The sequence below is a fragment of the Miscanthus floridulus genome, chromosome 15 (genome assembly GCF_019320115.1).
Source record: "Miscanthus floridulus cultivar M001 chromosome 15, ASM1932011v1, whole genome shotgun sequence".
Lineage (NCBI taxonomy): Eukaryota > Viridiplantae > Streptophyta > Magnoliopsida > Poales > Poaceae > Miscanthus > Miscanthus floridulus.
The window spans coordinates 39,256,591-39,268,749 of NC_089594.1; the positions used below are offsets into that span (position 1 = coordinate 39,256,591).

Sequence of the window (12,159 nt, forward strand, 5' to 3'; positions counted from 1 at the left end):
ACAGTACAGCTGCACTGGTGCGTTGGAGCTGTAGCTGAAAGAATCTGCATAGGACTGTCTACCCCAGCCTAGAGCCGAAGTGGGCAACTTGCAACCTTTTGGAGATTATTTGAACATCCACAACATTGGCGGTTGCTCTTCTTGTGCATAACAGTATGATCATATTTCTGTATGCCATCTTTTTAATATTGTGTATGGACAGGAACACGACAATCGTGTTTAAATTAAAACCATTCTGTGGCTTCATGGATATGAGCATGATTGATAGAATGTAGCTACTTTGATTCTTATGGTCTTTTTTTATTTTATAGCTCATTTCTAAAGCTCTTGATCTTTCACAAAGGGGAATGGATAAATCATGGATCGATAATGATGCTAGGTACACATACTTATTTCACAAAGACTGAAAGTTCTATCTGTAGTTAACATGGGAATTAACTTAAAAACTGCATGTAGGCACACCAAGATATATCAACAAGGGTAAACAATTTCATAGCTTTTGCATTTGAGAATTCAGTGGTAGGAAGCAAGATACTATGCCCTTGTAGAAAGTGTGTTAACTCATTTTGGAGGGAGGGAAGTGAAGTACGTGAGCATTTGATATGTGATGGGTTTCTAAAAGGATATACATGGAGAAGTTAGGTCTTCTATGAATGATGGAAACTATGATGGTGTTGAACTTATGGAGGAGACTAACGAAGATGATAACATCTCTGATTTGCTTAGGGACTTAGCTGCTGGTTTAGATGATAAAGGGGATTTTGATGACAACAATTCAGACCTAGAACCCTGTGAGGAGCTAGTTTCCATTCAGAAGTTAGTAGCAGAGAATAGCAAAGAGTTATACCCTAATTGCAAGAAATATACACAACTACATTTCCTAATTAGATTACTCCACACCAAACTCCTTGGAGGGTGGAGTGATAAGAGTTTTAATCTGCTACTAGATCTACTTAATGATGCACTACCTGAGGGTTTGACACTGCCTAGAAACTTTCATGAAGCTAAGAAATTGGTGAAATCTATAGGAATCGGATACACTAGTATTCATGCTTGTGATAACAACTACATTCTATTTTGGAAAGATAATGAGGGGTTGGATTCATGTCCACAATGTAAGGTTTCCTAGTGGAAATCCGTAAGGAAGAGCCTAGATGGAAAACATGTATATAAGGTTCCTAAAAAGGTTCTCCGCTACTTTTCAATAAAGAAATGTCTAAAGTAGATATTTCTATCCTCTAAAACAGCAAGTCTAGTGAGATGGCATGACCAAGACCAAAAAAGGATGGTCTGCTTAGGCATCCTGCAGATTCACCACTACGGTAGGACTTTGATAAGAAACATCCAGATTTTGCTATAGATAGCTGAAATATCCGTCTAGCATTTGCCACCGATGGTTTTAATCCGTTTAGAAACATGAATGTTAGCTATAGAGTTTGGCCTGGTATTTGTTTTCCCTACAACTTTCCACCTTCAATGTGCATGAAGAAATCAAATTTCATCCTTTCTTTGTTGATTCCTGGTAAAAATGCTCCTGGTAGTGATATGGATGTCTATTATCAGCCACTAGTTCAAGATCTATTAGATCTATTTACCAAGGGAGTTAGAATTTATGATGCTTCAAAGGGTGAGTTCTTTCAGTTGAAGGCAGCGGTATTATGGACTATTACTGACTTCCCAGGTTTAGGCTATGTGTCCGGGTCTGTCACATCTGGTGAAGCCGGATGTCCTGATTGCCATAGCTATACATGTTCACTTAGGCTTGGTAATGGTACCAAGACTTGTTATATGGGTCCTCGTAGATTCCTGCCTGAAGACCACCTGTTTTGGTTTGATGCTAATAAATTTGGTGGTAAAACTGAGTTTAGGGCAGCACCTACTCCACTTTCTAGGGAGGAGGTTTTGGAGTGCACTAAAGACCTTAATACAGTTTTTGGGAAGGATCCTTCTGGAAAGAAACCAGGAACCAAGAGACGCAAGGAAGGAGAGCCTTTGGTCATATTCAAAAGGAGATCTATTTGGTTTGAACTGCCATATTGGAAAGATTTGATGTTGCGACATAATTTTGACTTCATGCACATAGGGAAAAACTTGAGTGAAAGCTTAGTTAATACATTCATGGGCATAGATGGGAAGTCCAAGGATAATTTGAATTCCCCTTTGGACCTTCAAGTTCTTGGTATTAGAAGTGATCTCCACCCTGTTGAAGTGGAAGACCAACTTTATTTACCACCAGCACCATACTCAATGAGTCCTGATGAGAAGAAATTATTTTGTAAAGTACTAAAAGGGGTGAAGTTTCCTCATGGTTATGCATCTGATATACGTCATAATGTACATGTTAATGAGAGGAAGATATTTGGGCTTAAGAGTCAAGAGAGCCACATTATTTTATGACACTTGCTTCCACTTTGTGTGAGAAAAATATTGCCAGAAATTGTGAGTGTTGTAGTGATCCGTATATGTAATTTTTTCAAGAAACTTTCCTCCCCTGTCATTCGACTAAGTGATATGGAAAGTTCAGAGGTTGAAATAGCTAAAACCTTGAGCCTTCTTGAAACTATATTCCTTCCTTCCTTTTTCGATATCATGGTACACTTGATGGTTCATCTTCCTGCCCAAGCAAAGATAGCTGGACTAGTTTATTTTCGCAGCATGTGGCCTGTGGAGAGGTAATTTAATTAGGCATACTACTGAACTAAATTAGGTACCTACTAGTTTTATGATATTATCAATGTGCCTATTATTTATGTGTATAGGTATCCGATGAGATTGAAGGTTCTGTTCGTACAAAAAGTCACCCTAAGGGATGAATTATGGAGTGGTCTAATTTTATAGAATGCCTTACACTTTGTTCTTGCTACTTACATGATGGGACTAGCCATCAATTTAGAAATGAATATTGTAGTACAACTCCTTTCTTTTGTACCATTGGTCGAGGATTGGCCGAAAAGTGCATAGTGAGTATAGATCACAAGACATGGCTGCAAGGCCCATAGATATGTTTTGTTCAACTATGACAATATACAACCTTACTTGGAGTAAGTTATCTAGACCCATTGTCACACTTTACATCACATGATAGGTTTTCTCTGCATACTAAAGTGATAAAATGATGGACCTTGCCCATAGATACCCCTTGTCATATTACATGTGTTTATCCTGATGCTTCTTATTTAAAATTTTTTACTATAGATCTTCATAATAATCCGCCAAAGAAGAGAAAAAGAAGCATCACTAGGATGGACAACATATTTGTAAGAACACCAAACATGCCTAAGATCAAGATAATACTCAATGAATTTGGTCAGCCTATTGGAGAGAATTATAGACAGTTTTGTTGACACCGTTTTTTGTACGTGATAATGATCGGAGTGGACTAATCGGCGAGGGGAAGGTTACTGTGTACTTTGATAGCCGATGAAAGCCAGCTTGTAAAGATGGTTGTCGATAGCTGGTGATGGTCGATGGAAAGGTTGGTTTAGACTCGGGCGTTGCCGATGAAGTTGGAGGTGTTATTGTCGATGCCGATGAAGGAAGGCTTGAAGGTTACTGCCGATGCAGCAGTGAGTATGCCGATGAAGGAAGACTTGAAGACTACTACCGATGAAACAGGGGATATGCCGATGGGAAGGAAGATGGTGAGATTTTCATCGTAATTAAGGCGGACAGGGAAATAGATAGGAGTTGATTTCCTTTTCTATATTTGTTAGAGTATGGTTCATGTAAGAGTCACGTGTTTCCTTAGATATGGGCTTGGTGTCCTAGTTGTGTTCGGTTGTGTCTCTTTAGATCAGGGTATAAATATGGAGTGAGGGGCAATGTAAGAAAAAATCAATATCAAAACCAATTTTTACTCCTATTTGCATCTACTTACTTTTCGGCGACTTCGTCAATTTGCATATTTTTCCTTTTTTACGAGTTCTCATTGATTCGGCGAGCTGCATCGTTTCAGTGCGACCTTCGGCGATTCTCGAGTTCCGCGTGAGCACCTCTTGGCCGTGACTTCCGGGCGTATCGCTGTTGTCAGGACCAAAGTGTTCGTATCTTCATCCTTGTCGATTAGCAGGTCAAATCGACTGGCACGCTTTGGATATCGATTCGGGTATTAGCCCTTTGTGTTTGCAGATCCACTTTTGCATCAACACATCTTTTAGCACGCTCGGTGGGACCAATCAATCAATATGTTCAATCCTGAGATCAATTCAGGGAACATTATCGCAGTATCAGAAGAAGATCTCAAGGAAGAACAGAGGCAGGCTATGGAAAAGGCTGTAGAAGAATACAAGCAGCTTTGTCTGAGATCGTTTAGCTTGAACAAGAGTGGACAAGTCATCCAGAAGCAAGATTTGCCGTTGCCTCGGCAGGTTACCTTTGACTCCAATCCTGGTAAACTTCAAGAGATGGTTAATTCTGCAGTAAATCATGCTTTGATTAATCATTCCAATGTGCTGTCCAATACTGTTCATAATGCTGTGGTTCGAACTCTCAAAGAAGGACAAGCGGCACCACATTACGTTGGGCCTGCCTATCATCAACCAGAGCCGGCATCTGTCAAAACTCCATCGGCTCCTTCGGCCGTTGTGGGTATAGAAGTTACTTCCCCTCCAGTATTGGCAGGCTCACCTAATATTCAATCTACACCGATACAATCAGATCAGGTACTACCAGGAGGGCGAGTTCAGCTTAATACAGATCTATCGGCATCAGCTATGTCAGGCCCTGTGTCTCAGAATAGCCAGATTCCTACTAATTGGTGGGGATATGGCATGCCTCCAGAGTCATCTGCTTTCAATCCTAGATTACCTCAAGTGTTTGATGCAGTAGGAAGAGCGCCTATACCATCGGCCGTTTCACCGATGGCTCAAGTGCCTCAATATGCCGCAACTACTTCTGTGCAACCAACTCCAGGAGGTTTCCAGATGCCTATGGTTCAAACATTCAATTCAAGTCCATCGGCGAGCTTACTGCCGATGCAGCAGAAAGCCCCTGCTATGAGTCAAACTGGGGTTCAGTTCATGCCTCAAACCAGTTATAATTATCCAACAATATCAGCAAATTACCAGCCATCGGTAAGTTTTGTACCGATGAGTTCTAATAATGATTGGTCAGGACAGTTACCTGTTCAACATACAGTTCAGCGAAATCAGCAGGTTGCAGGGATTCAACAAGGTCATATGCAAGCTGGTTTCCAGAATCAAGCATCGGCAGCCCAGCCGATGAATCCTTTCCAACAGGCTAATGGGCCACAAGTAACGGCAAATATGCCGATTGCTGGAGATCGTGGGCTACAAAGATATGTGGAGGGATGTCAGCAGGCACCTCCTGTAGAAATTCAACCAGTTCGTCAGCAGGAGGCTGATGCTTTTTGGACCGATAAGATAGCAGAAATTGTGAAGGATCAGTTTGGGATAAAGCCCAAGGTCAATACTTATTCTTATCGGACTCCATACCCTCCTGCATACGATTTAATTCCTCTCCCAAATCGGTACAAGGTACCGGATTTCACTAAATTCTCTGGGCAAGATGATACATCAACAATGGAACATGTCAATCGCTTCATTATTCAATGTGGAGAGGCAGCTAACAGAGATGAATTAAGAGTTCGATTATTTTCATCATCTTTGTCTGGATCAGCATTTACATGGTTCATTTCATTACCACCAAATTCTATTATTACTTGGGTTGATCTAGAAAAACAATTCCATAAGTATTTCTTTGCTGGAATCCATGAAAAGAAGCTTACCGATTTAGTAAAATTGAGACAGCGTAATGATGAATCGGTAGAGAGCTTTGTACAAAGGCTACGAGATGTAAAAAATAAGTGCTACAGTCTGGTGCTGGATGATCGGCAGCTTGCCGATCTGGCTTTCCAAGGGTTATTGCCACATCTTAAAGACAGATATGCTTCTCAGGAGTTTGAAAGCCTCAGTCATCTTGTGCAAAGGATCTCTGATCAAGATACTAGGGTTTTTGAACCTAAAAAGAACTGGAGTAAAAAGGTATCATTTGTTGAAGAAGTAGGAGATTCTGACTCTGATGAAGAACCAGTTATCGGCTTAGCTGAGTGGGTTAAGAATAAAAAGCCGATATCATGTCCCTTTGGTCAAAAAGAGCCAGAAAAGTTTACCTTTGATATCACCAAGGCCGATAAAATATTTGATCTTCTGCTTCAAGAGGGCCAAATTAAGCTGTCACCTAATCATGTGATCCCATCGGCAGAAGAGTTGAAGAAGATTTTGTACTGCAAATGGCACAATGCAACTTCACACAGTACAAATGAGTGCAAGGTATTCAGGCAACAGTTACAATCGGCTATTGAATCTGGGAGAATTAAGTTTGGTACTTCCAAGGCCCAGAAGCCGATGAAAATTGATCAACACCCTTTTCTAGCAAATATGTTGGATGCCAAAGGAAAGACCAAGGTATTGACGTCAGAGGCTGCTGAGAAAAACGCGTCAGTGGACCCCCAACATCGGATAACTACCGATGATGCAAAGAGTAAGGGTTTGCTAGGAGAAAGCAGTAGTTCCAAAAATCCTCCTCGACCTGGCATTGTGATTACTCATCGAAGGCAGCAGGAGGGTTGGCGTCAACGTAATGACCGATATCGACAACAGCAAGAAATGAGACGTCAGGAAGAATGGAATCGACATAAAGATCATTGGAGATGTCCGTTTTTCATCCATTGCTGGGAAGAAGGTATTAAATTGCCAACTGTTGAAAATTGCCCTGAGTGTAATGGTTATTACGGAGTCAATCGCTCAGAAAGGAGGTTTCAACTTGGTAATCAGGGTTTGTCTATCAATGAGCCGATCAAAGGCAGAGCATCAGTGCATGATCGGCTGGGGGGCAGACTTAGTGTACATGAGAGGCTTGGTAAACACGCTGGATATTTTCCAAGGAATCAAGAGGAGCTTGAGGAGATGGCAAACGCAAGAGTTCCCGATGAGGAAATATTCTACAGGGACCCTAATATACGTCGTGTAGAACCAACTAGGACTTGTTATCAGCCGGTTTGGAAAACCAAGTTTCCTCGATGGTGCCCAGAGGGTCTGACAAAGACGCAGAGAAGGAGGATGCAACGTGAGCGTCAGGAGGATTTATACCAAGAGGAAAATTCCTCCAATGAAAGGCCTAGTCATCAGCAGTGGCAGGTAAAACACAAAAATAAGGGTCCATCGGCAGATGTTAATATGGTATTCATGTTGCCGATGGAGTTTTTGGCACTATCTGATAATGAGGAAGAAGTTGTTCTCTCTGATCAAGTAGCTCAGTTAACACTAGATCCAATGATGGCTGTTTTTGAGAAACCTACCGATGACGAGAGACAGCATCTTAAGGCTTTATTTGTGAAGGGCAGAGTTGATGGGCAGCCTGTGTCTAAGGTACTTATTGATGGAGGGGCTGCGATTAATATTATGCCTTACGTGATGTATCGGAAACTTGGTAAGGGAGATCAAGACTTGACCAAAACCGATATGATGTTGAAAGATTTTGAAGGCAACGTGTCACCGGCTAAAGGGGCAGTGTGCGTTGAATTGACCATCGGCAGCAAAACCTTGCCAACGACGTTCTTTGTTATCAACGGCAAGGGTGCATATAATCTGCTTCTAGGGAGGGATTGGATTCATGCTAATTGTTGTGTTCCTTCTACAATGCATCAATGCCTCGTACAGTGGATTGGGGATAAGATTGAGGTCGTCCCTGGTGATTCTTCTTATATCATCGCATCGGCAGAATCAGATACTTATGAGCGAACTAAATGCATATCAGGAGAAGCTTGGGAAAAAGAGTTCCTTAGAGTTGCTGATTATGAAATTCCACCGATCCAAGCAGTTGGTTCTGAAGAGGAGTTTTAATGGATAGGTTTGCCGATGATGGAAAATTAGGTCAAGGGTTCACATCGGCAGATGATTTAGTAGAAGTAGATATCGGTGATGGTGATAGGTCAAGACCTACTTTTATTAGTGCTAAGTTAGATTCCAAGTGTAAGCAGCGAATAACAGATTTGTTAAAAGAGTATAAAGATTGTTTTGCTTGGGATTATACTGAGATGCCTGGATTAGACCAATCGATAGTTGAACATCGGTTACCTATCAAATCTGGATTTCGGCCACATCAGCAGCCAGCGCGCCGATGCAACCCTAATGTACTTCCTGACATTAAGGCCGAAATAACTAAATTAATTGAAGCAAAGTTTATTCGGCAATGTCGATACGCAGAGTGGATCTCTAATGTGGTTCCTGTTTATAAGAAAAATGGAAAACTTCGTGTCTGTATTGATTTTAGGAATCTCAACAAAGCCACACCGATGGATGGCTATCCAATGCCGATTGCTGATTTGTTGATTGATGCTGCGGCTGGACATCAAATTATCAGCTTCATGGATGGTAATGCAGGTTACAATCAAATATTCATGGCTGAGGAAGATATTCCCAAGACTGCTTTCAGATGTCCAGGTCATGTGGGGTTGTTCGAGTGGATAGTCATGACGTTTGGTTTGAAAAATGCCGGTGCTACTTATCAAAGGGCTATGAACTTTATTTTTCATGAGTACATCGGCACATTAGTGGAGATCTACATTGATGATGTAGTGATTAAGTCTGGAGATATCACAGCACATTTAGCCGATCTGCGAAAGATACTAGAGTGCACAAGGAAGCATGGATTGAAGATGAATCCTAATAAATGTGCATTCGGTGTATCGGCAGGACAATTCTTGGGTTTTATGGTGCATCAGCGGGGCATTGAAATCAGTAGGAAGTCTATTGATGCAATTAACAAGGTGATTGCTCCTACCAATAAGACTGAATTGCAATCTTTGATCGGTAAGATTAATTTCATTAGAAGATTCATATCTAATCTGTCGGGTAAGACCAAGGCTTTCAGCCCACTACTTAAATTGAAAGCTGATCAGGAATTTGTATGGGGAGTTGAACAGCAATTAGCCCTTGATGAAATTAAGAAATATTTATCAAATCCTCCAGTGCTAGTTCCACCTCAACATGGGAAGCCTTTCAGGTTATATTTGTCAGCTGATGATACAGTTATCGGTTCAGCTCTTATTCAAGAATTTGAAGGGAAAGAACGTGTTATTTATTATTTGAGCAGAAGATTAGTGGATGCTGAGACGAGGTATTCGGCCATCGAAAAATTGTGTCTGTGTCTATACTTTTCTTGTGTCAAATTAAGGCATTATTTGTTATCTGCCGAATGTACGGTCATATGCAAAGACGATGTGGTCAAGTATATGCTGTCGATGCCGATATTAAGTGGTAGAATCGGCAAATGGATTTTAGCATTATCAGAGTTTGAAATACGCTACAAATCAACTAAGGCAGTTAAAGGGCAAGTGATGGCTGATTTTGTCACTCAGCATTGTAATACAGTGGACTCTCTGGGGATTGCTCCCTGGACACTTTTCTTCGATGGGTCCACATGTGGTGAAGGAGCAGGTATCGGCATTGTGTTAATTTCACCTCAAGGAAGGAAGTATGAGTTTTCATTGCCGATTGTTGCTACAGCGACAAACAATCAAGCTGAATACCAAGCCTTGATAAAAGGGTTAGAATTGCTGAAGGAGATACGTGCCGATGTTGTTGAAATCTTTGGTGATTCTATGCTAGTTATAAATCAATTGGCTGGAATTTATGAATGCCGAAGTGAAGCTTTGATTTCGTATTATGAAAGATGTTTGCAATTGTTGAAAGGATTTAGAGATTTTCGTCTTGAACATATCTCTCGATTGCATAATGAGGAAGCTAATCGACTAGCTCAGCATGCTTCAGGGTATCAGCCTATTCAGGAAGTGCTAACATCGGCAGTTGATACCGATGACTGGAGGAAAGAGATTGTCGATTATTTAAAGGATCCATATAGAAAGGTTGAGAGACGTATAAGGTTCCAAGCTACCAAATATGTGCTCCTCGATGATGAATTATATTATCGAACTATAGATGGAGTTTTACTTAGATGTGTTAGCAATGATGAATCGAAAAGCTTGATGGGTGAAATTCATGAAGGAGTATGTGGGGCACATCAATCGGCTTTCAAGATGAAATGGATGATCAGAAGGAATGGGTACTATTGGCCGACTATTCTTGAAGATTGTTTTAAATATTTTAAGGGATGCCAGGGGTGTCAAAAGTTTGGTAATATTCAAAGAGCGCCTGCATCGGCTATGAATCCTATAATCAAACCATGGCCATTCCGGGGATGGGCTATTGATCTCATTGGTCAGATTTATCCGCCATCGAGTAAAGGACATAAATTTATTCTAGTTGCTACCGATTATTTCACAAAGTGGGTTGAGGCAATTCCTTTAAAAAGGGTGACATCGGTCAATATGATTGATTTTGTGAAAGAGCATATTGTTTACCGATTTGGTATTCCTCAGACTATCACTACCGATCAGGGCACTATGTTTACATCAGGAGAATTTGATGAGTTTGCTGTAGGTATGGGAATTAAAATTTTAAATTCTTCTCCATATTATGCTCAAGCTAATGGTCAAGCTGAGGCTTCTAACAAAGGGATCATCAAACTCATTAAGCGCAAAATTGAAGAAAATCCTAGGAGGTGGCATACAGTATTAAATGAAGCCTTGTGGTCATATCGGATGTCATGTCATGGTGCAACCAAAGTAACACCTTATCAGTTAGTATATGGACACGATGCAGTATTGCCTTGGGAAATTAAGGTTGGCTCTAGACGAATACGTTCTCAAAATCAGCTGACAGCCGATGATTATAATACTCTTATGAAGGATGAGTTGGAAGATGTGGCGGGTCATCGGTTAAGGGCTTTAGTTAGTATCGAAGAAAATAAGAAAAGAGTAGCTAGATGGTATGACAAGAAGGTGAAAGTAAAAGAGTTTGCCGATGGAGATCTGGTCTGGAAATTGATTTTACCGATTGGGACTAAAAGTTCAAAGTTTGGAAAGTGGTCTCCTAATTGGGAAGGTCCATATCGGATAAATTAGTCTGTTCCTGGTAATGCATATATTTTAGAAACCCTCGAAGGGGTTGTGTTTCCTAGAGCGTTAAATGGAAAATATTTAAAGAAATATTACCCTAGTATCTGGATAGATGCATAAAAGTATAAGTGCCGATAACAGTACTATCGGCTAGAATTATGCAAGGATGTCAATGTCTCATAAAGTGCCGATACAATAAATAAGATTACACGTTCAACAAGGATTGGATAGCTAATATCGCACGCAGGCGAATCTGGTCGGCTTCCTCCATTTCTTTGATATCGTCATCGGCAGCACCCTCCACAGGCTTGAGTTTTTTCTTCATGGCTAAAGCTTTGCGAGCTTGGATATCTCTTTCTTGCTGAAGGGCTTTGACGGCATTGGGTAGCTGGCTTTCTTCTTGTTGAGCATGAGTTAAAGCTGCATCGTTTCAGTGCGACCTTCGGCGATTCTCGAGTTCCGCGTGAGCACCTCTTGGCCGTGACTTCCGGGCGTATCGCTGTTGTCAGGACCAAAGTGTTCGTATCTTCATCCTTGTCGATTAGCAGGTCAAATCGACTGGCACGCTTTGGATATCGATTCGGGTATTAGCCCTTTGTGTTTGCAGATCCACTTTTGCATCAACAAGTTTTCTAGTACCATTGGCTATCTAGTGAGACAGACATTATCAGTTGGGTGTTCGGACTAGAGGCTTGTTGATGTTGAAAAGAAAGACCAAGTGTGGGATACTTTAAAGGCATTTTTCCTCTTCAATTCTTTGAACCTTGATTGCTGAAATCTGCCACACATCATGTACTGTTTTCTGTACTGATTTGCTATGAAGTGTGGGTTGTTCCATTCTTATGTTGAGTATTGGATTATTACCCTAAGGACTAATTTGCTGTTGATTGAAAATTAGGAATTCTATGACGTTGATGAGGCTGCCAAAAATTGGTTTCTGGTCACTGCTGCAAGGAAATGGAAGGATTTTATGGCAACCTTAAAGTAGGAATTTTTTGATGAAAAAGTAACAATTGAGGTACTACAGCGAAAATATGGTGACGGAGTTAAACCTACTGACTAGAAGTTCCTCATTGAGCATTGGACCTCTCCTAAATTTGGAGTAAGGAGTAAAAATTTTATATATTCATATTTGGACTAAATATATTTGCTGAATTTAACAATTTCTATCCTAGGCTCGA

General features: G+C 40.8%; 1 pseudogene; it reads left to right on the top strand.

Annotated features, from left to right (window-relative positions):
• Window positions 1-1,690: 1,690 nt before the first annotated feature.
• LOC136507384 (uncharacterized) lies at window positions 1,691-3,344 on the top strand (annotated as a pseudogene).
• The last annotated feature ends 8,815 nt before the right edge of the window (window positions 3,345-12,159 follow it).